The following is a 12,292-nucleotide window of genomic DNA, read 5'->3' on the forward strand; positions in this document are numbered from 1 at the left end:
TTAAATATATTTTTATTTATTTCATGAGAATTTTGCACATGTATACTACTGGTCACCCTCCCAAACTTAAGGTAAGACTCTATTGCTGAAGATACTACATATATGAGTCATAGACAACTGAGGAATTAAGCTTGTACTGTCCTGGAAACTTCATCTGTACTACCTAGTTTTCATAGTGCTAGAAGCTGCTATGTGTACCCAAAGAAGAGAAAAGTAATCATCAGTCATACTCAGGTGTGAACACTGTGATCTATATAGCAAAGTCTATCCTGGTAACCAACCACTTCCTGAATCAATTTAAGCTTTTCTTTACAATACAGAACCCATACTTGTCACTGATATCAAGGCTAAGAGCTTGTAGTTACACAGATCACAGGTCATAGAAGAAAACCTTCTATTGTTATTCTCCTAAATAAGCATAGTATAAAACTAACTCCTAATGAATTATCATTAATACCATCAATTAGCACATCTCTCAACTCTAATCACAGTAGCTTCTTTTTGCATCAGATAATGAATAACACAAAAATTCACCTGTTCAACATGCAGAAAATAGAATGCAGAGTGCTGGGCCTTATATGGGACATCTGTATCACTTCCCTCCTCCAAAGGTTCAAGTAGTGTCACAGAAGAGGCTGAACTCGCATCACTTGTGACAGCATTCACAAGACCTGTACAAGCCCAAGCCTGACAAAACCTCATCATCAAGGGGAGAGATAGGCATGAAGTCTCAGCTCTAGTTAAATAACTCTTGACAATTTATAGCTCCTAGAAGAGGGATTGTCAGGTTTTTTTTTAAGGTTTTTACACTTGTTAGGTTGACCACCCTCCAGGGGATGGAATCACATCCCAGAATATTTGAGGAACACAAATTGGATTTAAAAAGCTTTAAAAAATAAAGAGGAAATAAAGTCAGTGGGTAGGTTGGTGAGGTGGATCTGAGATGAGATATAGGAGGGGTCTGAATGTGATCAAAAATACATTGTATGAAATTCTCAAATAATCAATAAAATATTATGAAAAACAAAAAATAAAGCAGTCAACAAAAGAAAATCAAAACTCTTTCCCTCAAAGATATAAAAGCTTTTACCTATTCCATAAATTTTAAATGTGCTTTACTTACATGTATTCAACCTTAAATTAGAGTCAATTTTGAGTATATAGAAAGCTTTGGGGAATTAAAATATTAATTTCAGCTCATAGTTGAATGCAAAAGTTTTTTAGTATAGCATAATTTATCACTAACTTTAGATAGATATATAACTTTTCAAAATTGTCAAGCTGAAGATTTAGCTTATTCAGAATTTGGAAATTGACTGTCAAATAAATTAATTGACAAAGATAATCTTCATTGTCAAACCAATCTGACTTCTGTCAAAAGCCTAGATTCATTTTATTTTACTTTTCCAGTAAGCATATTAATACCATCTCTGTGACTGAAACTCACTTATAAATTTTAAGTCTAAGATGGATAATAAAGAAAGCATACCTTGAGTTTGTCACCTATTCAAAATAAAGCACCATCACCTTCCATAATTCTTTGCAATGTTCTCCTTTATTGTTCTCACAAAATGCCAGTAATGAATGAATTTGGAGGAAGACAGTTCTTTAAACACATCACTTCCATCACTACTGCATGCCATAATATCTCTAAACTCAAAACTCTGAAAATAGTCTGAATATCAAATTTTTATTATTATTCATTATATAGAGTTTCACTAATATTCCAAATTTTCTCCTTTGGTTTTCCACCAAGAGGATGTCAGTATAATTAGGAAAGTAAAAACATGAATCTAGATATGTTGCACATTTTATTTTGTAAAGTAGAGATGGACAATTTTAAAGCGAACCTTTGAAAGCTAATCTGTAGGAGGTCTGCAGCAGAGGAGTATTGAGACAGTCGAGTTTAAAAAGAAAAAGTAAAGAAATGGCATTTTGGAAAACTGAGTTTCTTAGGTGGAACCAACTATGTGGACTACTTTGAAACTGTATACTTCTGGAGGCATGTCTCTTATTTTAAATAGCACATATTTAATAAGTGCTCAGTGAGTATTGCTGTGTTTAAATCAGTAGACTAAAAAGCGACTTGTCAGAAATTAAAAACACTTTTAAGTCATTGTCTCTGCCTCTCTGAGTTGAGAATGTGCACTACAAGAGAGCTAAATCAAGCCAAAGGCAATTGCTGGGGAGGGGGGGGGTTGTTTCTGAACCAGCGACCCCCAGCGAGGTGAGGATTGGGGATGACTAAGCACTCCGTTCACCAGCCCACGCCACCCCCATTACCCGGGGACACTCAGACTCAACTGGGAGTCTTAGTCAGGCAGAGACTCATTTATTGCAGGTGTTACAAAGCTTATAAAGGCATCTGGAACTCCCCCTTCCCCCCCTGAGGGTGTATCTTAAGGATGGTCAAGTGCTGATCATGCACTGCTGCAGCAGTGTGGAAGTATTCTTCAGACTTTCAAAGCAAGCCAGGCCTTGCCCCCAGTAACTTCCTTTCAGACCTATGCAAGGTGGGGCCTTTAGGTGCCCACAGGTGATGTCCACCTTGGGTGAATGATGAAAGCATTATTCTGTAGTGTTCTATGCTACAAGAACAATACAACACCAGTGCTTTTTCACCAGCAATATCAAAGATTGTATCATTGTTTGGATCTTTGAAAGCAGGGGACAGAGCACCATTTCATATTTAAAACTACAATATCTGACAGTTTCTCCTTTAACTTGTAATATTCCATTCATTAATATTTTCTTGTTCTTGGGCTGGAGGGATGAATATTTTAGAAGACCTGGGTTCTATTCCCAGCACCCACATGATGGCAACAAATGTCCATAACTACAATTCAAAGGGATATGATTCCTACTGACCTCCTTGAGTATGGCATGACATAGGTGCACTTACATACATGCAGGCAATATACTCATACACATAAAATAGAAATAATAATAAAATTAAAATAAATATAACATATCTTTTGAAAGACATCTTTGTTGATATATAATGAAGGTTAGTTCATGACTTTGAACATATACATACATACGTAGATGAACTCAACACAGTAATTAAAGTTATAGAGATATCTACTATTTAATGAAAATTTCTTCATTGTTAATACCAGTTGATGGTTTTTGTTACTATTTTAATAAAACTTAACATCTCAGCATGTAATGGTGCTTTCCAAAAATCATGACCTCAGTTCAATTCTTAGGACCTATGTAGTAGAAGGAAAGAAACAATTCCTACAAGTTAAGTTGTCTTCTGAACTCCACATGATCACGTGCCATGCCTGTGGACATACAAACATACACATATAAGTTAAAAAATGTAATAATTTTATGTTTTAAAAGACAGCACCTTAAAAATAGTACACAGCCAGGCATGGTGGCACATCCCTTTAATCCCAGCACTCAGGAGGCAGAGGCAGGTGGATCTTTGTGAGTTTGAGGCCAGCCTGATCTACATAGTGAGTTCCAGGACAGCTGGGGCAACAAGAAGACCCTGTCTCAAAAAGACAAAAAAATAGTACATGGGGCATAGCAAGCCCTCAAGGAACACAATATGTACTTTGGTGCTCCAGGTTTTATTCAGTAGCTAGTATAATTATCTGATCTTTAAAAATTAGTTTGAACCAAAATCCTGTGGGGCAAAGTCTAATAATTAATATTTCTTGTGTTATGTGAGCCAAGGCCTCACTATGTAGCCTTAGCTGGCCTGGAACTTGCTATGTAGACTGGGTTGAACACAATTTCTTAGCCATCTACCTGTCTCTGCCTGCTGAGTGTTGGAATGAAAACAATGTATCATCACATCCAACCATGTTTTTACATTTTTTATTGCTCAAAAAATTGTTTATTGGTCATGTTTTAAATATTAAAATTTAAATAATAGATAAAATATAGCCAGACATTTCAATACCATATTCAAACTTTAAAACATTTTTGCATTTTTATTTTATGTTTGTGAGTGTTTTTTTTGTGCATGGATGTAAGTGTACCCGTGTTGTGCAGTACCCGAAGGAACCAGGAAAATGAAAAGGAATCATGGAGGTAAAGGGAAATAAAGGGCCTGGGAGAGGGGGATAGTAGGAAACAGATGTTACCAAGGAAGGAATGGGAAAAATAGGGAGGCTAGATAGGGAGAGCAAGAAAGAGATAAAGCTTAGGTGGTGTGAAAAACCAGAGGAAATTGTAGTTGTTAGGGTTCCAAATAGCAGCTCCGCCTTCCCCAACAGGGACCTATAGACTTTGGAGCCTGGAAAAGGGAACTTAGCTGATAAGCACCTTGACCTTTGAGGTCAAGAAGAACAAACTCTGCTGAGAAGCAGCCTGCCTTTCCTCTGACCTCCAAAGATAAGCAGATTCTACCTGATAATCAGAAATTTTAGAAGCTGTTTTTCTCTCATCTTAAGAGGGAAAAAGTAAACACTTCCACACCCTAATCCTACCTGCTTTTCCTGCTTCCCCCTCCCTCCCTGATTTCTCCCTCAAACATTCCCCCTTCTACACCCTAAAGCCCCCATATATGAAGTCCCAGCTCACAGCCCATGGGCGGACATCTTTCCCTGACATCTTTACATCTTTCCCTTCCCTTCCCTTCCCTTCCCTTCCCTTCCCTTCCCTTCCCTCCCCTCCCCTCCCCTCCCCTGACATCTTTCCCTTCGTAGACATCTTTCCCTTCCCTGAGGGAAAGGTGCCCCGTGCGAAATAAATCTGTGTCCCGTTGAGAATTCCATCTGAGCCTCGGTGCCTCATCCATCCATTCGTGCCTTCCTCCATCTGCGCCGCCCGCTCACTCCCGCCCGTTCTCTACCTATCAGTAGTAACTCAAAAACCTACTAAAAATACACATACAATATCTCAACATGAGTGTATGTGTATACCTGAAGGCTACATAACAAGAAACACAGTGCCAGACAGGAGAAACTTCCCTTTGAATTGTTGGTCAGTGTAGTCTAAGAAACTCCCAAAATAACACAGGCTATTGCCACAGCTCTTGAATACCTCCCAGAATTCAAGGTAAGATCCTATTACTGAAGACAGGTCATACTTCAGGCACAGAAATTGGAGCAATGGAACTGAAACTGACCTGGAAGCCTCCTCCCTGAAGACTGGCTCTCATAGTTCTAGAGGATGCTATGCAAGTTGGTAATGGAGAAAATCAATCATTGGTCCAATCCCAGCTTGAAAACCTAATAACCATAACAATAACTGGCACAAAAAAACTATACCTGTGCAGGTGAAGTTGACAGGCTTTTTATCTTGGGGGTTATTAACATCTATCTAGTTGGAGTTAAAGTCCTCCCAGTGGGAGGAAGCTCATAGGTGGCACTGTAAACAAAGTCAAATACACATGGCTGGAGAGGTCATAGATCCTAGAGAAAACCCTATCTCTGTCATACGTCTAGACAAATTTCTTACTGTATACTAAATATGGATCCTTATATTTGCAGACATGTATATCATATACTACTCGATCAAAGAAGCTTCTTTTTGCAAAAGACAGAATCTGCTATAGAGATCTTTGATCAACCAAAAAGAATAAGTATCTGTGAGAAGCCCAACCCTAAGTGACACATCTTCAGTGGAACCTCTACAACTAAGGCTCATGGAACATAGTGGAACGGGGGTAAAGAGAATACTAACATATCTCTCTACTCTCATCAGCAAAGTTTCCTCATGCAACACAGTGTGATGTGCACAGAAGCCCACAACTGGTCAAGATGTAAAGAATAAGAGACTGCAGAGAGTGTGTCCTTGAGTAGGACTCCTAAATTAAAACTCATTCACACATGGCTCAGGGACCATTGCTAAAAGTTTGTAAGACCTAGGATTTGTGCATGAACATAAGGAAACAGAGGCTTTCAGGCCACTGGTACCCTGCTCATATGAACTTACAGCAATGGTGACAGCATGCACAATACCCATGCTGTTCAATCAGACAAAAATCCAGCATAGAACTGGGGAAATTGGCAGCAGGTCCCAATATTAGCTGAGTAACTACTGACAGCTGATTACTGCTGGGTGAGGGAGAGTTGATCTTCCTTAAGGGCGTGACTCTAGAGAGACTGACTAGATTGCAGTGGATGAACTTTCACCAAATAGCGTGATTTTAACCCATTCCTCTAGCTTCAAAAAAATCCAATGACTCATCCACTTCTCAAATTCATGGCCTTTGTTAATTATTGTTTTACACACACACACACACACACACACACACACACACACACTACTGAGCCTATTTAGTGCTGCAGTTATGTGTATGTGTGTTTCAGGCTAACCACTTGGGATTAGATAAACTACCAGGGGCTCGTCCTTGGAGAAAAATTGACTGTCTTTCAGCAGCTATTGATTGTCTGTAGCTCTTCACTAAAAATGGGGCCTTGTGAAATTTCCCCCAACCGTGTTGCCATGTTTACTGCTATGATCCCTATACAAGTCTTTAAGCAACCATATTGCTCAGGTTTCATGGGTGCAGCTTCCTTGTCATGTTTAGGAGACAATATTTAGTAGCAGGCATCCTGGTTCTGTGGATCTTGCAATTCACTCCCAACTAATGATGTTCTCTGAGCCTTAGGTATAGGGGCTGTGTTTTAGATGTGGGGCTAGGCACCAAAGCACACTTATTTTCTGCATTTTGACCCATTGTGGATCTCTTCAGTAGCCTCTATCTGCTCCAAAAGGAAGCTTCTTTGATAAATGGTTAAAACTATACTCAACTGTGGATATAAGCATAAGTATTTAGAATATAGTTCATTTTTCTCTCAGGTAGATGACCTTTCTCGTCATGAGTAGTTGGTGAGATTTACAATACTAAGCATGAGTTCCCTCACACAGAGCAGGCATTGAGTCTAATTAGGCAGCTCTTGGTTACCCCCATGATGTAAGTGCCACTACTGTGTTAATGGTGATATATTTCTGAACTGGCCAATGTTGTGTAGTTCACATGCTTAAAATATGAGTGTGTCTATTGATTATGTTTTTTGCTTGACAGTTTGTAGAGCAACTTCCAATACTATGAAAGCTGGCCCTCACAGAGGAGTATTCTAGGTCAGTTCCAGCTCAAGTATCCCAAATCCTATGTCCCAAATGTGTGGTGTCTTCAACAATAGGGTATTAACATCAACTTCTGTGAGGCAATCAAGGCTATGGCAATAGCCTTTAATGTTTTGAGATACTCTTGCACTCTCCTGGCTAAAAGGTAGAACGGGTTTTTCATTCCTGACACTGGGATTTTAAAAAATATTTTATTTATTATTTTATGTGTATGACTATATTTCCTGCATGTGTATAAGTGCACTGTGTTGTGCAATGCACTTGGAGGTCAGAAGAGGGCATTGGGTTCCCCTGAATCTGGAGTTACCAATGATTGTTACCCAACATGTGGGTGTTGGGAACTGATCGTGGGTTTTGTGAAAGAGAAGCCAGTGCCCTCAACTGCTGAGCTATCTCTCCAGACACAACACTAGGATTTTTGTTAGTCTGTTGTTATTGTGAGGCGCATCATCACTCTGTGTAGCATAACTCTATTTAACATGTGTGTGCGTGTATTCAAGTGAGCTTATAAAAACTGTGTCCTTATAATTTTTCCAAAAACATTTGGTGGTACTTATCTGTTCCTCCCCCTTTTCCCTCTATATTACCTTTCCTGCCCTCTCCCTAGTTAGAGAACCACCATTTTATTTTATTGCTCTTAATTAATTTATTTTTTGGTCTTTTTGAGACAGGGTCTCCTTGTAGCCCCAGCTGGCCTGGAACTCACTATGTAGACCAGGATGGCCTCAAACTCACAGATATTTACCTACCTCTGCCTTGCAAGTGCTGCGATGAAAGACGTGCACCACCACATCAGGCTAGAGAACTCCCTCTTTAAAAATGAAGTATTAGGGGCTGGAGACATGATGGCTCACTGGTTAAGCCACTGGCTGTTCTTATACAAGGCTCAGGTTTGAATCTCAGCATCCACATGGTGGCTGAAAACCATCTGTAACTCCTGTCCTCCTCAGACATTGCACAACACAGGTGCACTTCCATGCACGCAGGCAATATAGTGATACACATAAAATAAAAATAATAAAATATTTTTATATGCAGCAGCCACTATAGGCAGAATTATACAGCAAATTTCAACAACTTACTTATTTTCCATGTGACTTTACATTTAAGCAATAAAAATATCTTATTTTCTTTCCTCCTTAGCCTCTAAAAATTATCAGTGTATTACTTTTTTCTTAAATAAGAATACTATTTTTTGCTATCAAACAGTTAAAAGCCATGTGAACAGAGCTGGAAATATGTGCTGCACACATATTCTTAGGATTATAAATTTGCTGTTGGGCATATACTGAAGGTAGAAGGTAGACACTAGGCCATCATAAATATCATGTGAAAGACACACACAAAAGTTGATATAGATGCTCTGAACTTCAAACTCTAATGCCATCAAGAAAGCTTCAATAAGACATGAACATTAGATTGAGTAAATACAATTTAGGTAAGTAGAAAAATATAAAGAGCCTACCGAAGAAGACCTTCTGTATGGTTGTCAGATTCATTGTAAACTCATATAGTGAAAGAATTCTTTATAGATACCTCATAATAATTGAAATGGGGGAACTAGCAGTTTTCATATTGACTCTAAATTGTTCAGGACACAGTAACTTGTGAATCAATGATATTTTATTATTAGTGAATTTGGGACATAACCACATTTACCAGATTACATTTATTTATTCTTTGTAGATACGAAGCCTGTATGTGGCCTTTGTTTCCATTGTATCACTTGAAGTAATGGATCAGCATGCTTGGTAAATATTTTGGAAGTCACTAAAATGGAAAATGTACAGAAAATAACTCTAAAGAATACTAATGAAGGCAATTAAGTGAAAATTAAACATTTATACATTCATCTTGGATAACTTTGGCCTGGGTTTTGAATATGCCTTGAAAGAGCTGATTTTCCAGGTGGTAAGTTTTTTAATTTCACTGCCCATGACAAAATATACTTTGTGTCCTACAATGTGCAGTGCCCAGAACAGTGTGAGAGTTATTAATCACACACCTTTAATATTTAATGACCTTTAGTTTCCCATAGTACCGTACATGTTTGAATGTATTTCTTTGATCTTCAAAAGGCACTCTACCCTATCTACTCTTTCTATTTTATTAACAAGGAAATTGAGATTTTTAACCACCTATGCAAAGCTACTCAGGTAGCCAGTGACATAGTAAGTTACTAAGAGCTTTGTAAGGCTCCAAAATCTGTACTACTTCCATTGGGTCTTAATTCTACACAGACAATCAACATTGATAGTATATACTTTTGACAAACATTTTCTTGCTCCTTATGAAACATTGCTATGAGAATTCCTCCTTTCTCATTTTTGTACTTGAACTTTGAATGGCCTACCAGTAATGTGGGTTTTACTGTTTATAGTTCAGTAGACCAGAGAAGAACAAAAGTTACCATACAGACAAGATGAAGGAAATGACAAGTCTGATATTTTTGCCTTAAGATTCCTCTTTCTTGAAATTGAATTTAAGTTCTATAAATTCACTGGGTGTGATGTGAGACATACCACTTCATTTTTCATATCCAAATTTTTTCTAAGAATTAAGAAGGGTGAAGACGTGGAGCTTGACCACATATGTATTCAATCAAGTTCTTCTATAAATAGAGATAAAGAATATGAATTAACTTTCAAAATAAAACCATATTTTAGGTTATTTTATTGTGAATAATGTTTAGAATAAAGACTTCTGTGACAGTCACAAGCAAAATCATGATTTGAGATAAGATTTTCCTTAATGCTTTGGATTCAAAGTCTCTAACTGGTATTATAATAAAACCTTGTAATGAAATAGATAGTAATAAAGGAACTTATATTTGTTATATGACTGGCTTTATGTTTGCTGATGAAAATTCTCAGTCCTAAAAAACACAAATGGAATTCTTGTCAAGTATAAACTCTGATTACATTTGAACACTTCAAGTATGAAAATTTTTAAATCTTTAGTTGATGCATTCTATTTTATCAGCATCTGTAACTACTAGACAGATCTTAGATTAAATTTGCTGTCAATATAATTTTTAGTGAGTCATAAATGTAGATTTCTTTCTAGTCTACATCATGCTTCTAATAAATGACCTTACATATTAGTTCAAAAGTAATAATGGAGTAATTCTGAATTCAGAGGTTCTCCAGTCCATATGATAGTAAAAGTGCCACCCAATAAATATTTGGAATTTTTTTGGTAAACTAGTTAAGAATATATGAAAAAATATTAATGCTGAATGCAGTACTCATGGGATAGTAATTAATCTTTTATATCTGTCAAAATTTTCAGCTAGATAAGAGTTTTATCACAACAAACAGTATTCAAACTATATTATCTCAAACATCCACATTTACTGAAATTTCAAACCAAGACGCTAGATAATGTTTCCCTATTATTTAATTCCCTGTCTGGTAAATATTTTCAACAGTTTGGCTTAATTTCAGGAAGCAGATTTTACCATGTAAATGGTGATGACATAATTTGGAATATATCTGCAATGTAATAAATTATCAGCAGTTTATGGAAAATTACAAATGTAATGATGTCATGATCTTTGCAAATTCTCATTCACTGGGTCATAAGTGAGTTTTACAAAGATTCAGTGTGCTAATAACTTAAATTCAGGATCTTCTTAAAATAAAACAAGTGCTTATCAAATATTCAATTATGCTGCAATTTGGACTTGTTCAGTAGTATCATGCTGTATCTTCACAAGTAAAACTGTCGTTCAAAGGAAGCAAATAGGTTATAATTTGGATAGAAAGCAATAAAACTCTGTGAAAAGGCAATCTTGATGTATTATATTTAAATATTAATGTCATTGCACATTTCTTCATGAATAAACACATTGAGAGCAATTATAACAGGAAGAAATGTATAAGCTGACTGTGAAATGTTAAAGATCTGAGTGGAGGACACCATTGTGCCCTCAACACAGAAGACAAGTATTTTGCTTACTGTGGCAATGTGACCCATATCTAGATCAAAAGCAGAGCCATGTCCCTTGATGAACTCAGGGACCATCTTTACATCTGTCATGCCACGAGTCTAGGCTATTTTGACTTGCTTAGTGCTGTTGAAATGCATGTTTTCTCAAACATTACTAACTAGAGATTCAGAATACATAATTTTATTTACTTATTTAATTTGGGGGGAATTTCATACATGAGCACTACATTTATACCATTTCCACTCCTCCTTCTCCAACTCTTTCTACATCTCCCCACCCCCTCTCAATTTCATGACCTTTTCTTTATTATCATTACATATAATGTATGTAGTTTTGTATATATGTATGTATATATATGTATATATATATGTAGTTTTGATGAGTACTGCTAAAAAGCAAGCTTCTGCCTTATCTCAGGAATCTATCAGTCTTCTAGGTTTATGACATAATTTAGTTCAAAATCATCTTGATTCTTTTTTCCTTTCACAAGTTGTCTCACCAGTTCATTATACTAATGATATCATGCTGGAAGCTTCAGTATGTTAAATTCATTTTTGTTTGTGATATTTTCAACTCATAACATATAAGAATATGACCTCTTAGCAAGTTGAGTAGTATTTGTACATGGATGAGCACACAGTATGTGAAAGCATCTGCACCATCACTAACTATAGAAAAACAAATCATAGCCACAGAGAAATAACATGTTATACTCATTTTCGTGGCCACAATAAACAGAAGAAAAATAATAGAAAACAAAAAGTGCTTATAGAGAATGTATAGGTCAGAGCCTTTGGATATTGCTGATAGGAACATCAGAGTAGAGTAATCATGGAAAACCACATGGAGTTTCATGAAAGGGACATTGGAAAAGTAAGATTACCCTGTGATCTGAGCATATATGCAAAAGAATCAAATGCAGAGTCTGAAAGAAGAATTTTAACAGTCATAGCTATTCAACATTGTTCATAATAACCAAGAAGTCACTGTAATCCAAATACCTCTCAACACATGAATGGCCAAAGAGTATGAAGTATGCAATACAATGGATTATTCAGCTTTGTTAAAAGAAATCTTGCCACTTACTACTAAACAGATGAACCTAGAAGCCATTATACAAAATGAGGTAAATCACTAAACAATAGACTAATGCAGTATGCGTTTTACTTTTAAAAGCTATTTAAAACATTTCAACTCTTAATATCAGTATTTAGAAAGATGCTTTCCAGAGACTCATCTTCAAATGATAATGGAGCATCATCATTCCACGCATGTAGGAGTTCAGTT

This window comes from Nannospalax galili, unplaced genomic scaffold, assembly GCF_000622305.1.
Source record: "Nannospalax galili isolate Female #2095 unplaced genomic scaffold, S.galili_v1.0 scaffold198, whole genome shotgun sequence".
NCBI classification, from domain to species: domain Eukaryota; kingdom Metazoa; phylum Chordata; class Mammalia; order Rodentia; family Spalacidae; genus Nannospalax; species Nannospalax galili.